This window comes from Sturnira hondurensis, unplaced genomic scaffold (assembly GCF_014824575.4).
Source record: "Sturnira hondurensis isolate 20B ecotype Veracruz unplaced genomic scaffold, ASM1482457v3 Scaffold0005220, whole genome shotgun sequence".
NCBI classification, from domain to species: Eukaryota; Metazoa; Chordata; class Mammalia; order Chiroptera; family Phyllostomidae; genus Sturnira; species Sturnira hondurensis.
The window spans coordinates 5725073-5748285 of record NW_028077851.1 but is presented as its reverse complement, the minus strand read 5'-3'; positions in this window follow the sequence as shown (position 1 = coordinate 5748285).

The following is a 23213-nucleotide window of genomic DNA, read 5'->3' as shown; positions in this document are numbered from 1 at the left end:
TCTCCTAGATATTTGATCAAATATCTCACCTCCCCCGATCCTTGATATCTGATCACCCTGGCTTGCCTTCAGCAAGAATCTATTAAGTTGTTTTGGCAAGAAGCCCTTTATCCTTGATGTTTCCTATTAGTAATTTACTATCCACTGACCCTCTCAGTCTACTTGTTGGTCATAAACAGTTCTTTGCAGTATTCAGAGTTGAACCTTATCTCTCTCCTCTACTGCCAAAGTGTTCACAGCTTCTGAATTAGTGCTGAATAGAATCTTTCTTACCATTTTAACAAACATCAGAGTAACTTTATCTTTAAGACTAAAATATTTAACTCATCAATAAAGGAACTGATATGATATTAAGCCAGTTGAAGAGAGAATCCAAAGAATAGATGTATTTATAGATCAGAAATATTTAAATGGGTATTCAAAGGAAAGCAAAATTAATCTCTTCCATAGTTGGGGAAGGAAGTCAATGTTGCATTCACCAACCACGAGAACAAATGTCAGAGACTTTCGGGGTTCCAAAGATGTTACTTTATTGGCCAAGTTTAACCTGCGCGGGGTGAACTATCCAAAGTGTCCGGAGACTCGGTGCCCGAAAGGGCTGCAAAGGAGAGTCTCGCCAAACGCTTACAGGCTTAGGGTTTTATGGAGGTGCGCAAGCAAGCTGGATACAAAAGCAGATGTGGCAGTTAGTGGTTGGCTCAGGGGCACAATAGGGTTACTGATTATTGGTGAGTTAACTCGTGCACTGGCTCGTGCTCCTTTACTTGATTGGTCAGTTGAGCTTGTGCACAGGGGTAAAATTTCCCTCCCTAGTAACTGTCCAGATGGCTATCTGCCTGACTAACCTTGTTGCTCTTACACCACATCCTGGAACACACCCGGCTCTTCGGGTGTGTCCTGGAGCCTCTTTGCGTTAGTTAGTAAAACACCTTTTGCTTCCTTACAGCTATGTTCTGGCTAGTTCCCCTTTGCCCTCAACAGTCAATTGAACAGAATTTGCATGTCTATAGACAAGAATCATTTTTGCAGAATTTGGACAGAATTTGTGTGTCTATAGACAAGAATTATTTTTGCAAATACAGAGTTGTAAAATGGCTCAAAGGCAATAATCATATAACCTCAAGAAAGGTGTGCTTTAGACCTCTGCCCATGTGCCAAATGCAGCCCACTGCCTGTTTTCATCAATACAATTTTATTGGACCACAGCCACACATACTTCATTTGTGTACTTTCTCTGGTTGCTTGCTGCTACAATGGCAGAGTTGAGTAGCTGCAGCAGTGGCCATGTAGCCCATAAAGGCTAAAGTATTTACTATCTGGCCATTTACAGAAAGATTTCTTGACCTCTCTTCTCTGGACAGTCCATTGAAGCACAATTTTTCCTACAGCTGATTAGGAATATACCATTATTAGCCCCATTTTACAAGTGAAAAAACAACTAAGACAAGTAAGTGGTAGAACCTGAACTCTAACCCAGGTCAGTCTGATTCCATCCGTAGTGCTATGATCAGCAAGCAATTTAGCTTGCTGACACTGAAAAAAGAAGTCCTGAGACTTAAATACAGGCCAAACATCAGAATACCTTAGAAAGTATTTCATCTTTAAGAAAAAAAATGTTGTCTTTTAAAAGGTATGTGTGTGTGTTCATATATATGGAGGGGCAGGAGGCAAGAAAAGACTGACTGCTTTAATAACTATTTAGCCTAATTTTCTTTTATTCTTTAGTGTAAAACTACTTTTACAAGAGCAAATGAACTAAATTGCAGCCCCTTTGTACAAAGCAGGGCACTAGGTGTACATCACTGAACAAGGAGTTGAGCCAGAAACTGAAAATTATTTCAATTTTGTAGTGTTTTCTTTTGAATGTTTGCTCTGTCTGAATCTACCCACCATTACGGCCCTGTATACTTAGTGCAAGTTAACTTCAGTTGTCACTTTCTTAAATTGTCCATACCTTCCCTCTCCCCCATTTATTACATTTTCTTCTCTTTTAAAGCTGTTGAAAATGCTCCTCTCTGAAAGGATTAAGTGGGTTAATTAGCATTAAAAAGCTCTTTTATTTAGTCAGTATTTAAAATCTCTAAATACTGCCTCCACTATCCACCCCCTCCCCATTTTGTGAATGGGAAATTGAGATGAGAAACTCCACCTATAAGAGAATGTCTGAGACTCAACCCAGCCAGCCCATTCCCCAATCAGATTTGGAAATCATGTCTTTAGTTTCAGGTTACATGCGAAATCTTTGTCAAACCTTTTCTTTTTTGGTACACGCTCATAAATAATACTTCCCAGAGTATCACTAATAGTCACAAGACACAGTGGGTGAATTTCAATGACTGAATTGCCATGGAGAAAATGAATAGACTGTTAATAGGATCGTTCTTGAATAATAGCTAAATCATTAAACTGTAGTGTGGTGGGTGTCACTTCCTTGGTGTGGCAAATTAGATTTGAAGGTGCCAGTGTAAATGTCTCAGGAATATTACATTGCATAGCCCTTTGGAAGGATTTTAGACTTTTCTATAGCCTCCAGCCTTCTCTCCTTTACCACAGCTTAGGTTTAGTTCTATTTTTCATTGGTTGTTGTTAGTAGAGGGTGTAGCAGACAGTATTGGTTTTCTGCCACATCCCCTTGGTATCTATCTCTTCGACAAAGGCTCTTTCCTGAAAACACCTGCACTGCCTTTTCTAGCCCTAAGAGCATCTGGGCCCTCCTTTAGGACAAGGCCAAAGTGCTGGAAAGTAATTCTGCCCCAGGCCCCAGGCTGCCCTCATCTAATGATGGCTGTGAGTTGGTGAATAAATACCCAGCTGCTTCACCTCTCCATTGAAGCAATGATGAGGTGGGGTGACTCTGGGGTATGGGACAACAGTGGGCTCTGGGAGTTCCCCAGCAAGACTGAAGTCCAGTGACCCCCTCCTGCCCAGTATTTGATCATGTTCCCTTTATTGGATGCCTTCCTTTTCTGTCTCAATTTCCCTTCTGATATTTTCTTAGAAATACCACCCAAAGATGTGACTTGCACTCAAATCCTTCTCTTAGGTTCTGCTTCTAGGGTAACACACACCAAGATATAAAGTGAATATGAAGATTTTTCCTTACCAATTATCATGCAGCAAAGGCAACATTTTATAATTTCCTCTCACAGAACAATTTTGCCAAGTCTCTTGCTCTTACCAAATGGTAGCATATTACCCTGAGAAAACCATGAACCTTGGGGTTATGTTCAATCTTGAGTTCAAATTCTGCCTTCCCCATTCACTGGCTGTTTGACTTACATGACCTTGCTCAAGTTATTTTACCTCAGTAAACCTCAGTTTCTCCACTTATAAAAGAAGGATAATAATACCTCCCTCCAGAATTGTCAAGAGAATGAACTACATAATGTATATCAACAGCTCAGTACAGAGCTTGGCATATAGTAGCAAAAATATAAAAATGTCAATTCTTTGACCTCTGATAGGTTGCCCCATATTCATTACCAATAGAATGCAATGTTCTTGTTCTTGTAGGTTTTGTCAAAGGAGAATAAAGCAAACAGATACTCAGAGAAAGAGTAAGACTATATCAAGATTCCAAGATTCATGTGGTTAAAAAACAGTAGTAAAAATAACTATGAGGAAAACCTTATTTGGTTAAAAAAAATTCCAGTCCATTTGTTAATTATTTTTTGAAAACTTTCTTACATTCTAGGACTAAACTGAATTGTATTTAGGATTCCACTTTTATAGTTCTATGACAAACAAAAAAATTATAAGCAAGAAACCCCAAATAAAACAAAACAGGGAGAAGCTTATAAAACTAAATATGGAACTCAACTCTAATAGCTCAAAGTAGAAAGGAATTAAAATAATTTAAAAATCATAAGTGGATGATAAAGTATAAAGAAATGGGCATTGTACAGACAATTTAAAACCTGGAATTGCTGACTATTCAGAATCGCTGACTACACAGATGGATCAAGGGTGGTGAACAGCCAGCAAGGATTATAGATAATATCTAAGTGATCAATAAGCATAATAAAATGTGTCCAACCCTATTACTAATCAGAGAAATGCAAATTCAGATCTCTACTATACATTGAATAGATTGGCAAAAGTGAAAACATCTGACATTACCAAGTATAACCTAAGGTGTGGAACAACTGGAACTCTCATACACTGTTAGTAGCAGTGTCAGTTGGTACCCTCAATTTGGAAAAAAATTTGTCATTATCTGTTGAAGTTTAAGATAACTTATACCTATGCTCCAAGGAATACACACTGTACAATTCCAATTATATAGCTTTCAAAAACAGATAAAACAAGTCTATAGTTTAGGTATGCATACATAGGTGGCAAAACAATAAAACACTGCAAGGGAGTTATTACCATAAAGTCAGGGAAATGGTTTCCTCTAGGGAGGAGGAAGAAATTTGTAATAGGCCAGGAGTACACAGGGGTCTAGTGAAGGGTTGGAAGTGTTCTATTTCTTGACCAAGGTGGGTAGTTACAAGAGTGGTTGGTGTGAAATAATTCATTATGCTGCATGTTTTTGCTTTGTGTACTTTTCCATATGTGTGCAGTATTTTATTATAAGAAAGTTTTAAAATTGTTTCTCAAAGTGTTCTCAGAGAAACACTAGTTATTGAGATTTTAATAAATGTTACTCACACAAAGGGTTCCACGGTCAAAAACATTTCATCACTGGAATAAATGAAGATGAACAGGTCTTTAATATGCCAAGGTACGTTGTGAAATTCCAAGAGAGGTCAAGAGTATGCAGTGATTTATATGACCACAGAATGCTTTTCATAAGGGATGTCTTAGAGAGCATATACTTAGGAAAAATAGGTGGAAAAAAACCCATCATAAAGTAAGTTCCAGTTTCCTGAGCCATTTGATCTGATCTAATCAAGGGCTTCAGGAGCTTTATGCAAAGCACAAAATGCAAAGGTGCAAACGAATAAAGTTTTAGGCAGTGCTGATCTGGAAGCCCTCACTAGTTTTAAAATCCTCATAATGTCAAGTGTCTACTCAATTGATTCCAAACACTGAATAGTGAAAGGTCATCCTTTACCCATTCCCATTCTCTCTAGCTATATTTGTTTCAGTTTTCATAGTCACCATGTTGATAACTATGTGTCTGTGGATGGATGGACCACCTCAGATTTGCTCACTTCTTGTTGTTTTATGTCAATGCCAATTACAATTTTTTAATTTTTAATTTTTAAGTATATTTTATTGATTATGCTATTACAGTTGTTGCAAATTTTTCTCCCCTTTGTGTCCCTCTTCTCTGCACCTCTCCACTTTATATCACTTCCCTTGCTTCCCACAAGTGAATTGTGCCCTTTCAGGTGCTGAGTCCTGGCTAGGTGGGTTTGTGTATGTTCTAGGACCCATGGGACTATCCAATAGACTCTCCTGTGAGGCTGAGAGTTTCTCCCACCTTTGCAACCCCCACAGAAATTTACAGCCAGAGGTTTTGAGTATTTAGTTACCCACACTGAAACCTTCAGTTTCATAATCTGTTTTGCTCCCCAGTTGTCCCTTCCAGCTTATCCATGCACGAATGTGGGACTGCCTGCTCCTCCAATCCCTGACTCACCTGTGTGGTCTATTGCCTTGCTGTACATCCCCTCTGCCCAGCTGCCCATATCTGCCCCTCCCAGTCTGAATGAATGTTTAACTCTTTGGTTGTCTGGCAGTTCTGGTTGTTGCTTGTTTTTGAATTGGTTGTTATCCTTCTTTTGGTTGTGTGAGGAAGCTATGCCTTTCTACCTGTGCCTCCATCTTGGCTGGAACTCCCACTCCCAATTACAATTGTTTCTAAGCCTACTCATTCTGATGGGATCCAACATCTTCCCTAATGCTAGTACTACAACTCTGCTATCACTGGGACACTATGTCATTTAGCTTCACTGTATAACAAACGACCCCAAAACCTAGGGATTTAAAACAACAACCACTATTCTGTGCTCTGGAAATTTGGACTGGGCTCAGATGGATGAGCCTTCTGCTGGTCTCAACTGAGTGTCACTCATATGTCTGTGGGTAAGTGCTAGGTCAGCTAGGATATTGGCTGGGTGTTAGCTGAGGCAGGCATATCAGTTCTAGCCATGAATTTCTTTCATCATCCATAAGGTAGTCCTGCATGGACTTTTTTGCATGGTAGCTATAACAAGAATCCTAAGAAGAGCAAGAAAATAGACCCAATGTGCAAGTGCTTTTTAAATTTTTGCTTACATCACATTTGTTACTATCCTATTGGTCAACAAATCACATGGCAAAGTCTAGAGTCAGGGTAGAAGGTGACTACCCAAGGGTATGAATACAGGGAAACTTGAACAAATGGGAGCCATTACTGCATCAATCTGCCTAAGGTGCTTCTGGCATCATAGCCATTTGTTATCAAAACTACATATTTCTAAAACTGTGTTGACTTATGATACCTCTAATACCAGTCAAATTTACTATCGAGTAGATTTTAAAAAAACAATCCTTTTCAATAGTCTTTTAAAGGAATGATCCAAATATGAAAGGCTGATTAACATTTCAAATATATAATGAACGGTAAATAGTTTTCCCTAAGGAAAGTGTGCAAGATGATTATTCAGGAGAAATTTAATTATAACCTAAAAAAACAGAGGGATTCTAGCAGATAGGGATTAAGTTTGGATTGCATTTTTTACAGAAATACGAAAACTATGACCCTTCCTTTAGTTCCACTTGTTTTTATTTAACAAAATCTGTTCATTTTTTTTTCAGTATGACTGTATCTTATTTACAGTGTAATTGTTACAGACTTCAGATTATTATCTAAGACTGGACATATTAACCCTGTCTGTTGGAAGAGAAAAAGCCTGTCATGTGGGTAATTATGGCTGTGGGAGACAATAATGAAAAGGCAGAACAGGCCCAGACCTGCTTTCTGTTTCCTTCAGCCATTGACAGTCTATGGCTGTAACCATGCTGAGTTAGAAAGGGACTCACATCTCTAAGTCACAACAGTATTTGGACGTAATTTCTCTCGGGAAATGGTGAATCAAGGATCATCAGGTGACTCCATGTGGGATTACCAATTTTGATTCCATTTGACCACCTAGTGCCATCTTCATATACTGATTTTACACTATTAAGACCACAAGAAAGTACTGTCACAAGAATTTTAGTCTCTTGGTTCTGTCATTCCACAGTAAGATCTCCTATTCTTTTGCTTTAGATGGCATGGAAGTCTATAAATACTTTACAATTTGATGAGGTTATAGTTTCTAAACTTTTTTAACTTTTTTATTTTTTTATTTAATTCTTGTTCAAGTACAGCTTTCTGTCTTATATTCCCAGTCCTGCCCGCCCCGTGCTCCCCGCCTCCCTCCCATTTCCGCCCCCCACCCTTAGTTATTGTCCATGTGTCCTTTATACTTGTTCATGTGAGTCCATCCTCTTTTCCCCTATGATTCTCTTCCCCTCTCCCCTCTGGATCCTGTCAGCCTGTTCCGTATTTTAGTGTCATTGGTCATATTTTGCTTGCTTGTTTGTTTTGTTGTTTAGATTCCTGGTAACGGTGATATCATATGGTATTTGTCTTTCACCGCCTGGCTTACTTTTTACTGATAAATCGAGACAATAATAATGCTTCTAGAGACTAGCAGCTTTTACCAAGTTTTTCATAAGAATCATATCATATAATCTTCACAAGACCCTCCTATTTCTATTTGACACAGTAAAAACCACAGGCTTTAAGAGATTAATCTGCCCAAGGGCCCACAACTTGTAAATGGTGGAACCAGAATTTGAATCCCAAACTAATTTGATTCTAAAGTTCTGCTCGTAACTACTGAGCCACACCACCTTTTTTGAGAACTTGCTGGGTATGTCTGAGCATCATCATCATCAACAATATCATCTAAACTTTTATTGAGCACTCAATTCACTGTGGGTAGCATGTGCAGAACTGTGCTGAAAGTGTGGCATAAAAAATGCCTCTTATACAAATGAACATGGGATAAGCAAACTTATAAATAGCTATCTCTTGTTAGTAGTCTTGGTAGAGACGGAAAACATAAACTACAAGAACCCTGTTGGACTTTGGGCCAAGATGGAGGAGTAGGTAGACACACTGTGCCTCCTCACCAACCAAAATAAGGACAACAACAATTTAGAAACAAAATAACAACCAGAGCTGACAGGAAATTGAACTGTATGGAAGTCTGAAAACCAAGGAGTTAAAATAGACACACTCATCCATATTGGTAGGCAGGGTGGACTCGGGCAGCCGAGCGGTGAGGAGTCGCAGCACAAAAAGCCATGGCACCAGGTGTGCAAGGCACCCTGGGCACCCAAGATGGCAGTGGGTTGATACTGGCCACATGGTGGCAGCTAGCAGACCCCAGGCGCAGGGTGGTAACAGGCAGACTCAGCAAGGCAACAATTGTGAAGTGAGGCACTACACGCAAGGCAGCTGGCTGACCGGGCAGTCACACATTGGTGCACAGATAAACTAGGCGAAACTGGGGAGCGAGACAGACCGCACAACCCAGGGTCCCAACACTGGGAAATAAAGACTCAAAACACTGATTGAAAACACCTGTAGGGGGTTGGGGTGCAGGGAGAGACTCCCAGCCTCATAGGAGAGTCTATTAGAGAGACCCACAAGGTCCTAGAATGTACACAAGCCCATCCACCCAGGAATCAGCACCAGAAAGGCCCAGTTTGCTTGGGGAAAGTGGCAGAAGGTACTGAAATCCTACAGAGACCTGAGCAAGCCCTATTGTTCCCTCTTGGACTCCCGCCCCCACATACAGTGTCACAACCCAGTGACTGGGTTGCCCTGCCCTGGTGAACACCTAAGGCCCCACCCCTCACATGTAATATGCACGATGAAACAAAAAAATGGCCCAAACAGAAGAACAGATCAAAGCTCCACAGCAAATACAACTAAGCAACAAAGAGATAGCTAACCTATCAGATGCACAGTTCAAAGCACTGGTGATCAGGATGTTCACAGAACTGGTTGAATTTGGTCACAAATTAGATGAAAAAATGAAGGTTACACTAAGTGAAATGAAGGAAAATGCACAGGGAACCAATAGTGATGGAAGGAAAACTGAGACTCAAACCAATGGAGTGGACCAGAAGGAAGAAAGAAATGACCAAACAGAAGAGAATGAAGAAACAAGAATTCAAAAAAATGAGGAAAGGCTTAGGAAGCTCCAGGACATTTTTAAACATCCCAACATCCAAATTATAGGGGTACCAGAAGGAAAAGAGGAAGAACAAGTGGACCCCGGCTGGTGTAGCTCAGTGGATTGAGCGTGGGCCTGCGAACCAGAGGATCGCAGTTCGATTCCCAGTCAGGGCACATACCTGGGTTGCAGGCCAGTTCCTGGCAGGGGACACACGATACATTGTGTGTCCCCGGCAGAGGCAACCATACACTGATATTTCTCTCCCTCCCTCCTTCCCTTCCCCTCTAAAAATAAATAAATAAATTTAAAAAAAAAGAACAAGTGGAAAAGTTGTTTGAACAAATAATAAAGGAGAACTTCCCCAATTTGACAAAAAAAAATAGACTTCCAGGAAATCCAGGAAGCTCAGAGAGTCCCAAAGAAGTTGGGCCCAAGGAGGAACACACCAAGGCACATCATAATTGCATTACCCAAGATAAAAATGAAGGAGAGAATCCTAGAAGCAGCAAGAGATAAGGAGACAGTTACCTACAAAGGAGTTCCCATCAGACTGTCAGCTGATTTCTTAAAAGAGACCTTACAGGCATGAAGGGGCTGGAAAGAAGTATTCCAAGTCATGAAAGGCAAGGACCTACATCCAAGATGACTCTATCCAGCAAAGCTTTCATTTAGAATGGAAAGGCAGATGAAGTTCTTCTCAGATAAGGTCAAGTTCAAGGAGTTCATCGTCACCAAGACCTTATTATATGTTAAAGGGACTTATCTAAGAAAAAGAAGATAAAAATATGGACAGTGAAAGGACATCAAACTCACAATTATTAACAACCACACCTAAAACAAAAACAAACTAAGCAAACAACTAAAACAGAAACAGAACCACAGAAATGGAGATCACATGGAGGGTTACCAGCAGGGGAGTGGGAGGAGGAGAGAGGGAGAAAAGGTACAGAGAATAAGTAGTGTAGATGGTAGGTAGATAATAGACAGGGGTAGGGCAAGAATAGTATGGGAAATGTAAAAGCTAAAGAACTTAAGACACATGGACATGAACTAAAGGCGGAAATGTTGGAGGGAGAGGGTGTGCATGGTGGAGGGGAATGAAGGGGGGGGAATGGGACCATTGTAATAGCATAATCAATAAAATATATTTAAAAAAAGAACCTTGTCAATTGACAAACCTGCTTTTGGTTAGAGGTTTAAAACCCTCCATCTCCCTCAGCAAATCCTGATATCTTATTATGAGTCACTAGCAATCACTAAAATGGGAGAATTTGAGCCCTAGCACATCTTGTTTACCACATTCACCCAAATATTTTATTGATGAAATCATATGAGACCGGGGAGCATCCTGGGTATTTCACAGCTGTACCTTTCAGATACCACATCTCCAAGAAATGACCTTTCGTATTTACATACGGTTTTATCTGTCTTCTGGCAGTAAAAAGTGTAGATTCAGACAGTGTTGGATCAACCACAGATCTGCCATTTTACTAGCTGTGTGACCTCGGACCTGTTAATAAACCTCTCTGGGTCTCATTTTACTCAACTGGAGATGTTGGCTGTAGGTCTTTCATATATGGCCTTTATTATGTTGAGGAATGCTCCCTCTATTCCCATTTTTCTTTGTACCTTTATCATAAATGGGTGTTGTACCTTATCAAAAGCTTTTTCCACATCTATTGATATGGCCATGTGATTTTTGTCTTTGCTTTTGTTTATTTGGTGTATTACATTTATTGATTTGCGTATATTGAACCATCCTTGCATCCCCAGGATGAATCCCACTTGGTCGTGGTGTATGATCTTTTTGATGTATTGTTGGATGCGATTTGCCAATATTTTATTGAGGATTTTAGCATCTATGTTCATCAGTGATATTGGCCTGTAATTTTCTTTCTTTGTTGTGTCTCTATCTGGCTTTGGAATTAGGGTGATGCTGGCTTCATAAAAAGAGTTGGGGAGTTTTCCCTCCTTTTGGATTTTTTGGAATAGTCTGTGAAGAATAGGGGTTAGCTCTTCCTTAAAAGCTTTGTAGAATTCTCCTGTGAAACCATCTGGTCCAGGGCTTTTGTGTGATGGGAGTTTTTTGATTACTTCTTCAATTTCATTTGCTGTTATTGGCCTGTTCAGGTTTTCTGCTTCTTTTTCATTGAGTTTTGGAAGATTATATTTTTCTAGAAATTTGTCCATTTCACCCAGGTTTTCAAATTTCTTGGCATACAGTTCCGCATAGTAATTTCTTACAATCCTTTCTATTTCTGTGGTATCAGTTGTAATCTCTCCTCTTTCATTTCTGATTGTGTTTATTTGTGTCCTCTCTCTTCTTTTCTTAATGAGCCTACTTAAAGGTTTGTCTATTTTGTTTATCTTTTCAAAAAACCAACTCCTGGATTCATTGATCTTTAGAATTGTGCTTTTAGTCTCTATGTCATTTAATTCTGCTTTGATCTTGGTTATTTCCTTCCTTCTACTTGCTCTGGGCTGTCTTTGTTGTTGTTCCTCGAGTTCTTGCAGGCGTTGGGTTAGGTTGTTTGTTTGAAATGTTTCTATCCTCTTTAGGTGAGCCTGTATCGCTATGAACTTCCCTCTCAGGACTGCCTTCACTGTGTCCCATAAATTTTGGGTTGTGGTGAGTTCATTTTCATTTGTTTCAAGGAGTTTTTTGATTTCCTCCCTAATTTCAATCTTGACCCATTCATTGTTCAATAGCCTACCATTCAGTCTCCATGATTTTGGGTGTTTTGGGTTTTTTCCTGTGGGGTTGGTTTCCAATTTCAGTCCCTTGTGATCAGAGAAGATGCTTGGTATGATTTCTATTTTCCTGAAGTTGTTGAGACTGGTTTTGTGTCCTATCATGTGATCTATCTTTGAAAATGTTCCATGTGCGTTTGAAAAGAAAGTGTATTTAGTTTCTTTGGGATGGATGGCTCTATATATATCAATTAGGTCCATTTCTTCTAGAGTGTCGTTTAATGCTGCTATATCTTTGTTGATATTTTGTTTGGAAGATCTGTCCATTTTTGACAGTGGGGTGTTAAAATCCCCTACTATAATTGTGTTGCTGTCAATATCTTTCTTGAGGTCCTCTAGGATTTTCTTTATATATTTGGGTGCTCCTGTGTTGGGTGCATATATATTTATGATGTTAATGTCTTCTTGGTGGATTCTTCCCTTGAGTATTATGAAGTGACCTTCTGGGTCTCTCTTTATAGCCTTTTTTTTGAAGTCTATTTTGTCTGATATGAGGATTGCTACCCCGGCTTTTTTTTCATGTCCATTTGCTTGGAAAATTTGTTTCCATCCTTTCACTTTCAGTCTGTGGTGGTCTTTTGTCCTCAGGTGAGTCTCTTGTAGGCAGCATATGTGTGGGTCATGCTTTCTTATCCATTCAGCTATTCTATGTCTCTTAATTGGTGCATTTAATCCATTTACGTTTAAAGTTATTATCGAAAGGTACTTATTCATTGCCATTTATGTACCTGTGTTCCTCTCTGTCTCTCTCTTTTCCTTCCTTTCCTTAAAGCAGCCCTTTTAGTAATTCTTGTAGAGCAGGTTTTGTGGAGGCGTATTCTTTTAGACTTCTTTTGTCTTGGAAGCTCTTTATTTGGCCTTCTATCTTGATTGAGAGCCTTGCTGGATAAAGCAGTCTCGGTTGTAGGCCTCTGTTTCTCATTACTTGGAATATTTCCTGCCATTCTTTTCTTGCTTGGAATGTTTCCGTTGAGAAGTCATTAGCCAACCTTATTGGGACCCCCTTGTATGTTACTTCCTTTTTCTCCCTTGCTGCCTTTAGGATTCTCTCTTTGTCCTGGAGTTTTGCCATTTTAATGATGATGTGTCTTGCAGTAGGCCTCTTTGGGTTCCACCTGCCTGGGACTCTCTGCGATTCCTGGATTCGTGTGACTTTCTCTCCCCTCATCTTAGGAAAATTTTCTGTTATTACTCTTTCAAGTAGGTTTTCTATCCCTTGTTCTTCTTCTTCCCCTTCTGGTATTCCTATTATTCGGATATTATTACGTTTCATATTGTCTTGTATTTCTCTTAGACTCTCCTCATTTTTTCTGATTCTCTTTTCCATTACCTCGTCTGTCTGGGAGATTCTTTCCACCTTGTCTTCGAGCTCGCTTATGCGGTCCTCCGCCTCATCAATCCTACTCTTCATACCTTCTACTGTGTTCTTCAATTCAGAAATTGTATTTTTCATTTCCTCTTGGCCTTTGCTGATGGCTTCTATTTCCTTTTTCATGCTGGTATAATTTGTGGAGAGTTCATTGTAGCTCCCCTGTAGTTTCTGGTAGTTCGTTGTAAGCTCTTTGAATTTCCTGATAACCAGTGCTTTGAATTCCACATCTGATAGTTGACTGGCCTCTATTTCATCTAACATTCTTTCTGTGGCTTCCTCCTTTTCTTTCATTTGGGGATTGTTTCTTTGTCTCCCCATTGTTTGTGCTGCTCTTCTCGTTGGCCTCAGCTTCTTAGATTGATCTGTTCTGGTACCCTGAGTTTATGGCGTGAACTCCTGTGGTAGGATACCTGTGGAATTCAGTGGTGCAGTCTCCTGTAGGTATCTTGGTCTTCTCTGCTCTCTCTACTCCTCCGGTTGGTGTCCAGCGAGTCAACCCGTTTGGTCTCACTAACTGCAGCAGCCTGAGGGGCTGTTATTGTGGCTCTTCTCGCGCCTTGGTACACTCAACTGGTCTTGCCAGTACCCCCCAAGATCCAGACTGGCGCCTCTCACCCGCACCCTACTGAGAGCAGATTTTCTCCCAGGCTTCCCAGCCCTGGTCTGACATGAGGGTGCACGCTCCCAGCCTGGCTTTCTTGTTCTCGTAGGCTTGGGTGTGGACCTTTCCCTGTGTTGTGGCTGAATACACAGGGCAACTCACAATTCTCCCAAACCCAACAGCAACAGCCCGACTCCCTGTGTTTCCCTGTCTGCGCCGACTGAGTAGGGGTGAAGCTGGTGACTGGCTCTCTTCCAGGGGCCCAGCCAGCAGCCAGAGACTCCCCGAATTTATTCGCCAGCCAGTGCAGGTCCTGTGCCACAGGGATCACCTGGGCGACTCTCAATTCCCCAAGCCGAGGGTCGGCGCAGACCCCGCCCCACCAGAAAAGCACGGGCGACTGGCAGTTCCCCGAGTAGATGGCCTGCTCGGGCCCCTGGGGGGGTGCCAGGAAGGCGCTCGAGACCCGAGGTCGATGAAGGGGGGGGGCCCCCGGGAAGGCGTGCGCGGCTGAAGGAGCAGGCGCTGGCGATGGCGAGGGTCACTGGGAAAGGCGAGTGAGACCTGCAGCCAGTCAAGCTGAAGATCAATGCTTGACTCACAGTGTCTCCTAGTCTGCGCCAGCTGAGCAGGGATGGAGGTGGCCTGCGCCGCCTCGCTGCTGGGCGAGCAGGGATGGAGCTGGTCTGTGCGGGCTGACTAGGGATGGAGCTCGCAACTGACCCACTTCTGGAGGCCCTGACAGCAGCCCGAGTTTCCCCGGGACTGCTCAAAGGCAGGCTCGGGCCCCTCGAAGCAGGGAGTGCTCTGGCAACTCTCAGTTCTCCCAAGCCAGCAACCTGACTCCACGGGTTATCGGGTTATCGGAGCTTTCTGGTTTGCTTCCGAATGCTCACTCCTCTCTCTGCCACTACTGGCAGACCGATCTCTTATGGTGTTTTCCAATCTGCGCCCTGCCAGACAGGGGTGGTGCTGGTGACCAGTTCTCTCCCAGAGACGGTGTTGCCCACCCTCGGCTCTCAGAGACCTGGGCGGCCGGCCGGGGCCCTGGCTTGGCCTGGCAGGGCACCCCCCCGCCCCCCCCCACCACCACCTCTTTGCTGCTCCCTCGTACCTTGTTGATCTGCGGTCGTCTCCTCTCCTCAACCTCTGGTCATTCAGTGTCCGCTACAGTCTCTGGAGTCCTGCCTTCTTATATGCTGGGTCCCAGTTTGGCATCTGCTGTGCTCTTCCACAGATCAGCCAGGTCCTTCTCAGGTGCGTGGAGAGAAGTGAAATCCTTTGTCCTACTCCACCGCCATCTTCCCCGATCTCCTCAACTGGAGAAAGATATGACAATAGTATTTTTGCAATTGAATTATTATTGAGATTAAGATAATATATGTAAAATATACAATACCTGGCTCATAGTATGTGGAATTTGAACATTAGCTATTAAAATTATTATTCTGTTAAACAGCTTAAATTACATAGAGGTTTTCATTTTTTAAAGTATATTTTATTGATTATGCTATTACAGTTCTCATTGTTTTCTCCCCTTTATTCCTCTTTGCCCTGCACTACCCCACCAGCATTCTCCCCACCCTTAGTTTATGTCCATGGGTTGTATATATAAGTGGTTTGGTTTCTCCATTTCCTATACTGCTCTTAACAACCCCATGGGTATTTTGTACCTACCATTTATGCTACTTATTCCCTTTACCTTTTCCCCATCCTCCCCATCCCCTTTACCACTGATAACCCTCCACGTGATCTCCATTTCTGTGATTGTGTTCCAGTTCAAGTTGTTTGCTTAGTTTTTGTTGTTTAGGTTCAGTTGTTGATAGTTGTCAGTTTGTTGTCATTTTGCTGTTCACAGTTTTTGATCTTCTTCAATTTTGTAGGTAAATCCCTTCAACATTTCATATAATAAGGGCTTGGTGATGATGAACTCCTTTAACTTGACCTTATCTGGGAAGCACTTCATTTGCCCTTCCATTCTAAATGAAAGCTTTGCTGGATAGAGCAATCTTGAATGTAGGTCCTTGCCTTTCATGACTTGGAATACTTCTTTCCAGCCCCTTCATGCCTACAAGGTTTCTTTTGAGAAATCAGCTGACAGTCTTATGGGCACTGCTCTGTAGGTAACTCTCTCCTCCCCTCTTGCTCCTTTTAAGATTTTCTCCTTATCTTTAATCTCGGGTAATTTAATTATGATATATCTTAGTGTGTACCTCCTTGAATCCAACTTCTTTGGGACCTTCTGAGCTTTCTGGACTTTCATGTCTAGTGTAAGTCAGATTGGGGAAGTTTTCCTTCATTATTTTTTCAAGTAAGTGTTCACTTTCTTGCTCTTTCTCCTCTCCTTCTGGCATCTTGATGACTTAGATGTTTGAATGTTTAAAGTTTTCCCAGAGGTTCCTAAGAGTCTCTTCATTTTTTTTGAATTCTCGTTTCTTCATTCTGTTCTGGTTGAATGTTTCTTTCTTCCTTCTGCTCCAAATCATTGATTAGAGTCCTGGTTTCTGGTTCTTCACTGTTGGTTCCATGTCTATTTTCTTTTATTTCACTGTGCATAGCCTACACTTCTTTATTTATTTTGCAACCAAACTCAGCCATTTCTGTGAGCATCCTGATTACCAGTGTTTTGAACTGTGGATCTAATAGGTTGGCCATCTCCTCATCACTTAGTTCTTTTCCTGGAGTTTTAGTCTGTTCTTTCATTTGGGCCATATTTCTTTGACTCAGTGCACTGGGTATGTTGTAAGGGGCAGGCCCTTAGATATTCATCAGGGCAGGGCAACCCAGGTCACTGCATTGTGGCACTGTATATGGAGGAGGGGTCAAAGAGGGAACAATACCACCTCTCATCTCTTACCATGCATTCAGTCACTTCCCCTGCTACCCATAAGTGGATATTGTCCTTTCAGATGCTGATTCCTAGGGAATGTGTATGCTCTAGGACCCCATAGGACCTTCCAGCAGATTGTCCTGTGGGACTGGGAATTTTTCCCACCACTGCAACCCCCACAGGATTTTACAGCTGGAGGTTTTGAGTCTTTAGTTTCCCATGCTGGAACCCTGGATTGCACTGTTTGTCTTGCTCCTCAGTTATCCTTCCCACCTTATCCGCACATGACTGTGGGACTGCCAGGTGGGCCAGCCACCACCTTGCCCACCTGGTATGCCAGCCACTGATTTGTTGTGCTTCCTCGACATCCCAGCTTCCCATGTTTCCCCTCCTACCAGTCTGGATGAATGTTTCTTTAACTGCTTGGTAGTCAGACTTCCACACCGTTCAATTTTCTTGCAGTTCTGGTGGGTGTTTGTTTTTAAATTGGTCATTATCCTTCTTTTTGTTGTGCAAGGATGTGAAGTGTATCTACCTACACTTCCATCCTGGCCAGAAGCCCTCATTTTTCAATTTAAAAATTTTACATGCAGCAATATTTTCACCAATATGTTCCCTAGAGCAAGGGACATAAAGGAAAGAACAAACAAATGGGACTTCATCAAAATAAAAAGCTTCTGCATGAATAAAGAAACCATCAACAAAATGAAAAGGGAACCAACTATATGGGAAAATATATTTACCAAAAATGCATCAGACAAGAGTTTGATCTGTAAAATATATAAATAACTCACACAACTGTACTCTTGGAAGACAAACAATCCAATTAAAAAATGTGCAAAGGACATGAACAGACACTTCTCCAAGGAGGACATACAGAGGGCTCAGAGACATATGAAAAAATGCTCAGTATCACTAGCCATCAGAGAGATGCAGAATAAATCCACAATGAGATACCACTTCACACCAGTCAGAATGGCCATCACAAACAAATCACAAACAACAAGTGCTGGCGAGGTTGTGGAGAAAAGGGAACCTTAGTGCACTGTTGATGGGAATGCAGACTGGTGCTGCCACTGTGAAAAACAGTATGGAACTTTTCTCAAAAAACTAAAAGTGAAATTGCCTTTTGACCTAGCAATTCCACTGATGGGACTATACCCTAAGAATCCTGAAACACCAATTCAAAAGAACCTATGCACCCCAATATGCATAGCAGCACAATTTACAATAGCCAAGTGCTGGAAGCAACTTAGGTACCCAACAGTAAATGAGTGGATCAAAAAACAGTAGTACATTTTCACAATGGGATACTATGCAGCAGAAAGAAAAAGGAGCTCCTACCTTTTGCAACAGTGTGGATAGACCTGAAGAACATTGTGCTAAGTGAAATAAGCCAGGTGGTGAAAGACAAATACCATATGATCTCACCTATAAGTGGAACCTGATCAACAAAACAAACAAGCAAGCAAAATATGACCAGATACATTGTAATAAAGAACAAACTGACAGGAACTAGAAGGGATGGGGGAGGGAGATAATAAGGAAAGAAGGGGAAGAGTCATCAAGGAACATGTACAAAGGATCCATGGACAAAGCCAAAGGGGGGAAGGATGGAGGGTGAGAGGTGGGGGAGAGTGGTGGTGGGAAAATAGTGACAACTGTACTTGCACATCAATAAAAAAGAATTATCAAAACAACAGTAAAAGAAAGTGATTCAGTTAGAAAAGAATTAAAGACATGAGGAGACATTCCACCAAAGAGGATATACCGATGACAAAAAAGTACATGAAAAGATGCTTGACACTTTTAATAATCAGGAAAATACAAATTAAAATCATGATGAAGCACCACTATACAGTCATCAGAATGGAGAGAATAAAACAAAACTGACAACATCAAATGCTGGTAAGAATGTGAAAAAAAAACAAATCATTCTAATTGTTGTGAAGAAAAGTGGTACAGTCAATCTGGAAACCACTGTTAATTTCTTATAAAAATAAATATTCTACTACCATATAACCTATCAATTTCAGTTTTGGGGATTTATCACAGGGTAATGAAAAATTACTTCACAGAAAAACCTGTATACAAATATTTATAGTGGCTTTATTCATAATAGTCAAAAACCGGTAAGAGTTAAGATATCCTTCAACAAGTGAATAGTTAAACAAACTGTGGTACGCCTATAACATGAAATACTATTCAGCAATAAAAAAGAACAAACTTTTGATTTTATGAATTAACTTCATGAATCTTCAGACATTATTTGCAGAGGAAAAAAGCCATCCCAAAGTGTGACAGACTCTATGATTCAACTTATGTAACATTGTTGCAATAACAAAATTTTAGAAATAGAGAACAGATTAGTGATTACCAGGATTCAATGCCAGCAAAAGTGAGGCAGGAACCAGGGGAAGCTTGAGGTAATTATAAAAGGGGAACACAAGGAATCCCTATGGTGGCAGAATTGTTCAGTGTCTTATGAAACTACAACTCTTATGAAACCACAACAAATGTCATAAAATTACATTGAACTGAATATATTAATACAAATATACACAAATAAGTAAAATGGGAATCTGAATAAAGTTGGTGGATTGTAAAAAAATAAAGATAAAAACTTTTAAAAATAATTAAAATTTTTAAAATAAAAAAGCAATTTTTTCCCAAAAGAACCTATGCACCACAATGTTCATAGCAGCACAATTTGCAATAGCCAAGTGCTAGAAGCAACCTAAGTGCTCATTGGTAAATGAGTAGATTAAAAAATGATGGTACATTTACACAACGCAATACTATGCAGCAGAGAGAAAGAAGGAGCTCCTACCCCTTGCAATAGCATGGATGGAACTGGAGAGCATTATGCTAAGTGAAATAAGCCAGATGGTGAAAGACAAATACCACGTGATCTCACCTATAAGTGGAACCTAATCAACAAAAGAAAAAAGCAAACAAAATATAACCAGATACATTGAAATTAAGAACAATCTAACAATAGCCAGAGGGGAGGGGGGTGGGGACAGGGGGAGAAGGGTTTTCAAGAACTACTATAAAGGACACATAGACAAAACCAAGGGAAATGGTGGAAGCAAGAGAGGGAGGTGGGTTTGGCTGGAGTGGAGGGGAGTGATGGGGAGGAAATGCAGACAACTGTAATTGAACAACAATAAAATATTTTTAAAAGAATTTTTTTTCTGATTTTAAAAGTAATGCATGTTCTTTGTAAAAGTTTAGAAAATGCAGGGTCATGAAAAATTGCTTCTGAACTTTATTATTTGCTCATTTATGGACATATTTTTTATTGTTGTTCAATAAATGACAGTTGTCATTTCTCCCCATCATTCCCCCCACACCACCCATCCCCACCACCCACCCTCAATTCTACCCCGCTTTGGCTTTGTCCATGTATCTTTTATACATGTTCCTTGATGACCCTGCCCCTTCCCTCCCTTCCCTATTATCCCCTACCCCCTCCACTCTGGTTGCTTTGTTTGTTCTTTATTTCAATGTTTATGGTTATATTTTGCTTGTTTGTTTGTTTTGTTGATTAGGTTCCACTTATAGGTGAGATCACGTGGTATTTGTCTTTCACCATCTGGCTTATTTCACTTAGCATAATGCTCTCCATATCCATCCATGCTGTTGCAGAGGGTAGGAGCTCCATCTTTCTTTCTGCTGCATAGTATTTCATTGCATAAATGTACTGTCATTTTTCGATCTACTCATTTACCAATGGGCACTTAGGTTGCTTCCAGTACTTGGCTACTGTGAATTGTGCTGCTATGGACATTGGGGTGCAAAGGGCAATTCTACTGCTGGGATTATACCCTAAGAACCTTGAAACACCAATTCAAAAAAAATCTATGCATTTGAACTTTTAAGTATCCAAATTCTACTACCTGAGATTATATCTCAAATCACCGAGAGCATAGTCTTAAAACAATACTCAATTATTACTTTATAATTCTGTAGGTAGAGGGGAGAGAATCACAGGGGAAAAGGGGATGGACTCACGTGAATAAGTATGAAGGACACATGGACAATAACTAAGGTGGGGGGCGGAGATGGGAGGGAGGTAGGGAGCACTGGGTGGGGGGCAGGGCTGGGAATACAAGAAAGAAAACTGTACTTGAACAAAAGTTAAATAAAAAAAATTTGCTTAAAAAATAATTCTGTGGGATGGTAGGTTGGGCTTAGTGTATCTCTGCACTCTTCTAGAGGGTTGGCTGGGGTTGGATGATTGAGTATGACCTCACTCATAGCTAGCAGCCTATTGGCCAAGGCACCTCAGTTTTCCTCTACATGGCCTCTCCAGCAGGCCATTAACCTACTGAACAATAGGCTATTCATCTATTCACATGGTGGTTTCAAGGTTCCAAGCACAACAAGAAGCAAAGCACAAAGCCCGAGCATTTTTTTAGGCCTCTGCCAGTACCACATCTGCTAATGTCTTATTGGCCAAACAAGTTACATGGCTAAGTACAGATTCAAGGAATCAATAGACAGATTTCACCTTTTGATCTAAGGGAAGCCAAAGTCACATTCCAAAGGTACAGGCATACAGAGATAGGAATAGTTTGTGGCTATTTTTGCCACTTGCCACAGATAAATAATGTTAAAATTTTATATATAAAATATGTATATATTTATGACATATATGTATTTATATATACAAATACTCGAAAACATACATACTGAAACAAAAGAAACCACACTGACTATGATGTTTTGAAAGTTTTCCCCCATTAATTACATACTGGGGGCATTTAATGTCTTTATTTTAAGATAGGCATAATATTACATTGTATGGGTATACCATAACAAATTTAACCAAAGTCTCTTGTAGGACTTGTAGGTTGTTTCCAATTTTGTACTAACCTTCTGAATATGTAGACTTTTATGCAGTTTTCTCATTATTTCCTTGGTGTACATATTTTAAGCTCTGACATATTTTAAGAATACTCAACAAATATCTTGTATCCAGAGATTACATTCAAAATACTCAACAGGCCCTGGCTGGTGTGGCTCAGTGGATTGAACGTGGGCCTGCAAACTAGAGGACTGTGGTTCAATTCCCAGTCGGTGCACACGCCTGGGTTGTGGGCCAGTTCCTGGCAGGAGACGCACAGGAGGCAACCATGCACTGATGTTTTTCTCCCTCTCTCCTTCCCTTTCCCTCTAAAGATAAATAAATAAAATCTTTAAACAAATACTCAACAGCACATTAGATAATGACCTTAACAGAGCAAAGTCCTGAGGGTAACCCATTTATAGCTGGACTCAGAGGTTCAGGTCCCAGGAGGGAAGGCCAAGGGACTGGAGTAGTGGGTGGTACTCAAAGATATTTATGGTGGGATAACTGTTATTTACCTTTACAACCATACTAAATATCAGCCATAGAGAATGTATGAGAATATGTTTCCCATCACCCTCTCCAACTGCAGATGTCATATCCCATAACTCAGGTTCTTATTCTATTTGCTTCTGCAATATTAACTCATAAAAGCTTTTTACATATGGATACTAACTTTAATAGGTATTTTACATTTTTCCTAGTTGGTCCTTCTACTTTTAACTTTCCTTGTAGTGTTGCTTGCTGGACAGGAGTTTAAAAATCTTACAGATACATTTTTGTATATAAATTTTTTCAGCTTGACTAAGGTTTAATTGACAAAATCCTTGTACAAAATCCTTGTATATATATATGATTCCCACCATTGAGTTAATCAACATGTTTATTACCTTACATAGTTACCTTTGTTTTTTATCCGAGAACACAATTTCTACTCTCAGCAAATTTGAAATATACAATACAGTATTGTCAATTATAGTCACCACGTTATACATTAGATTGCCACCACTTATTCACCTTATATCTGATAGTTGTATGTAGTTTAAAATATTTACTATGGTCAAATATTGCAAGCTTTTTTCTTAATTGAGTTTGCTTCTAATATCATTTTCAAATGTTCCCTATCTAAAGGATATAAAAGTATTCATCTATGTTTTCTTCTATATAGAACTTTAGAATTGCCTGTATTAACAAAATATATATGCTTAGGCCCCAACTCAGACTTACTGAATCAGAATTTCCATAATGAGGACTAGATGTTTATGCTTTTAAAAAGATAAACAATCTTACAGTCCAGGAGGACTGGTAAATACACACATTCATCTCTTTTTACTTTCCAAAGTACATGAAATTGAGAGAAGAAATTCTAAATTAAGAATATATCTACAAAATCAGGCCCTGGCTGGTATGGCTCAGTGGATTGAGTGCGGGCTGTGAAACAAAGGGTCACAGGTTCAACTCCCAGTCAGGGCATATATGCCTGGGTTGCAGGCCAGGCCCCAAGTATGGGGTGTACAAGAGGCAACCACACATTGATGTTTCTCTCCCTCTCTTTCTCCCCTTTCCCCACTCTCTAAAAGTAAATAAATAAAATCTTTAAAAAAAAGAATATATCTACAAAATCAACTTCAGAT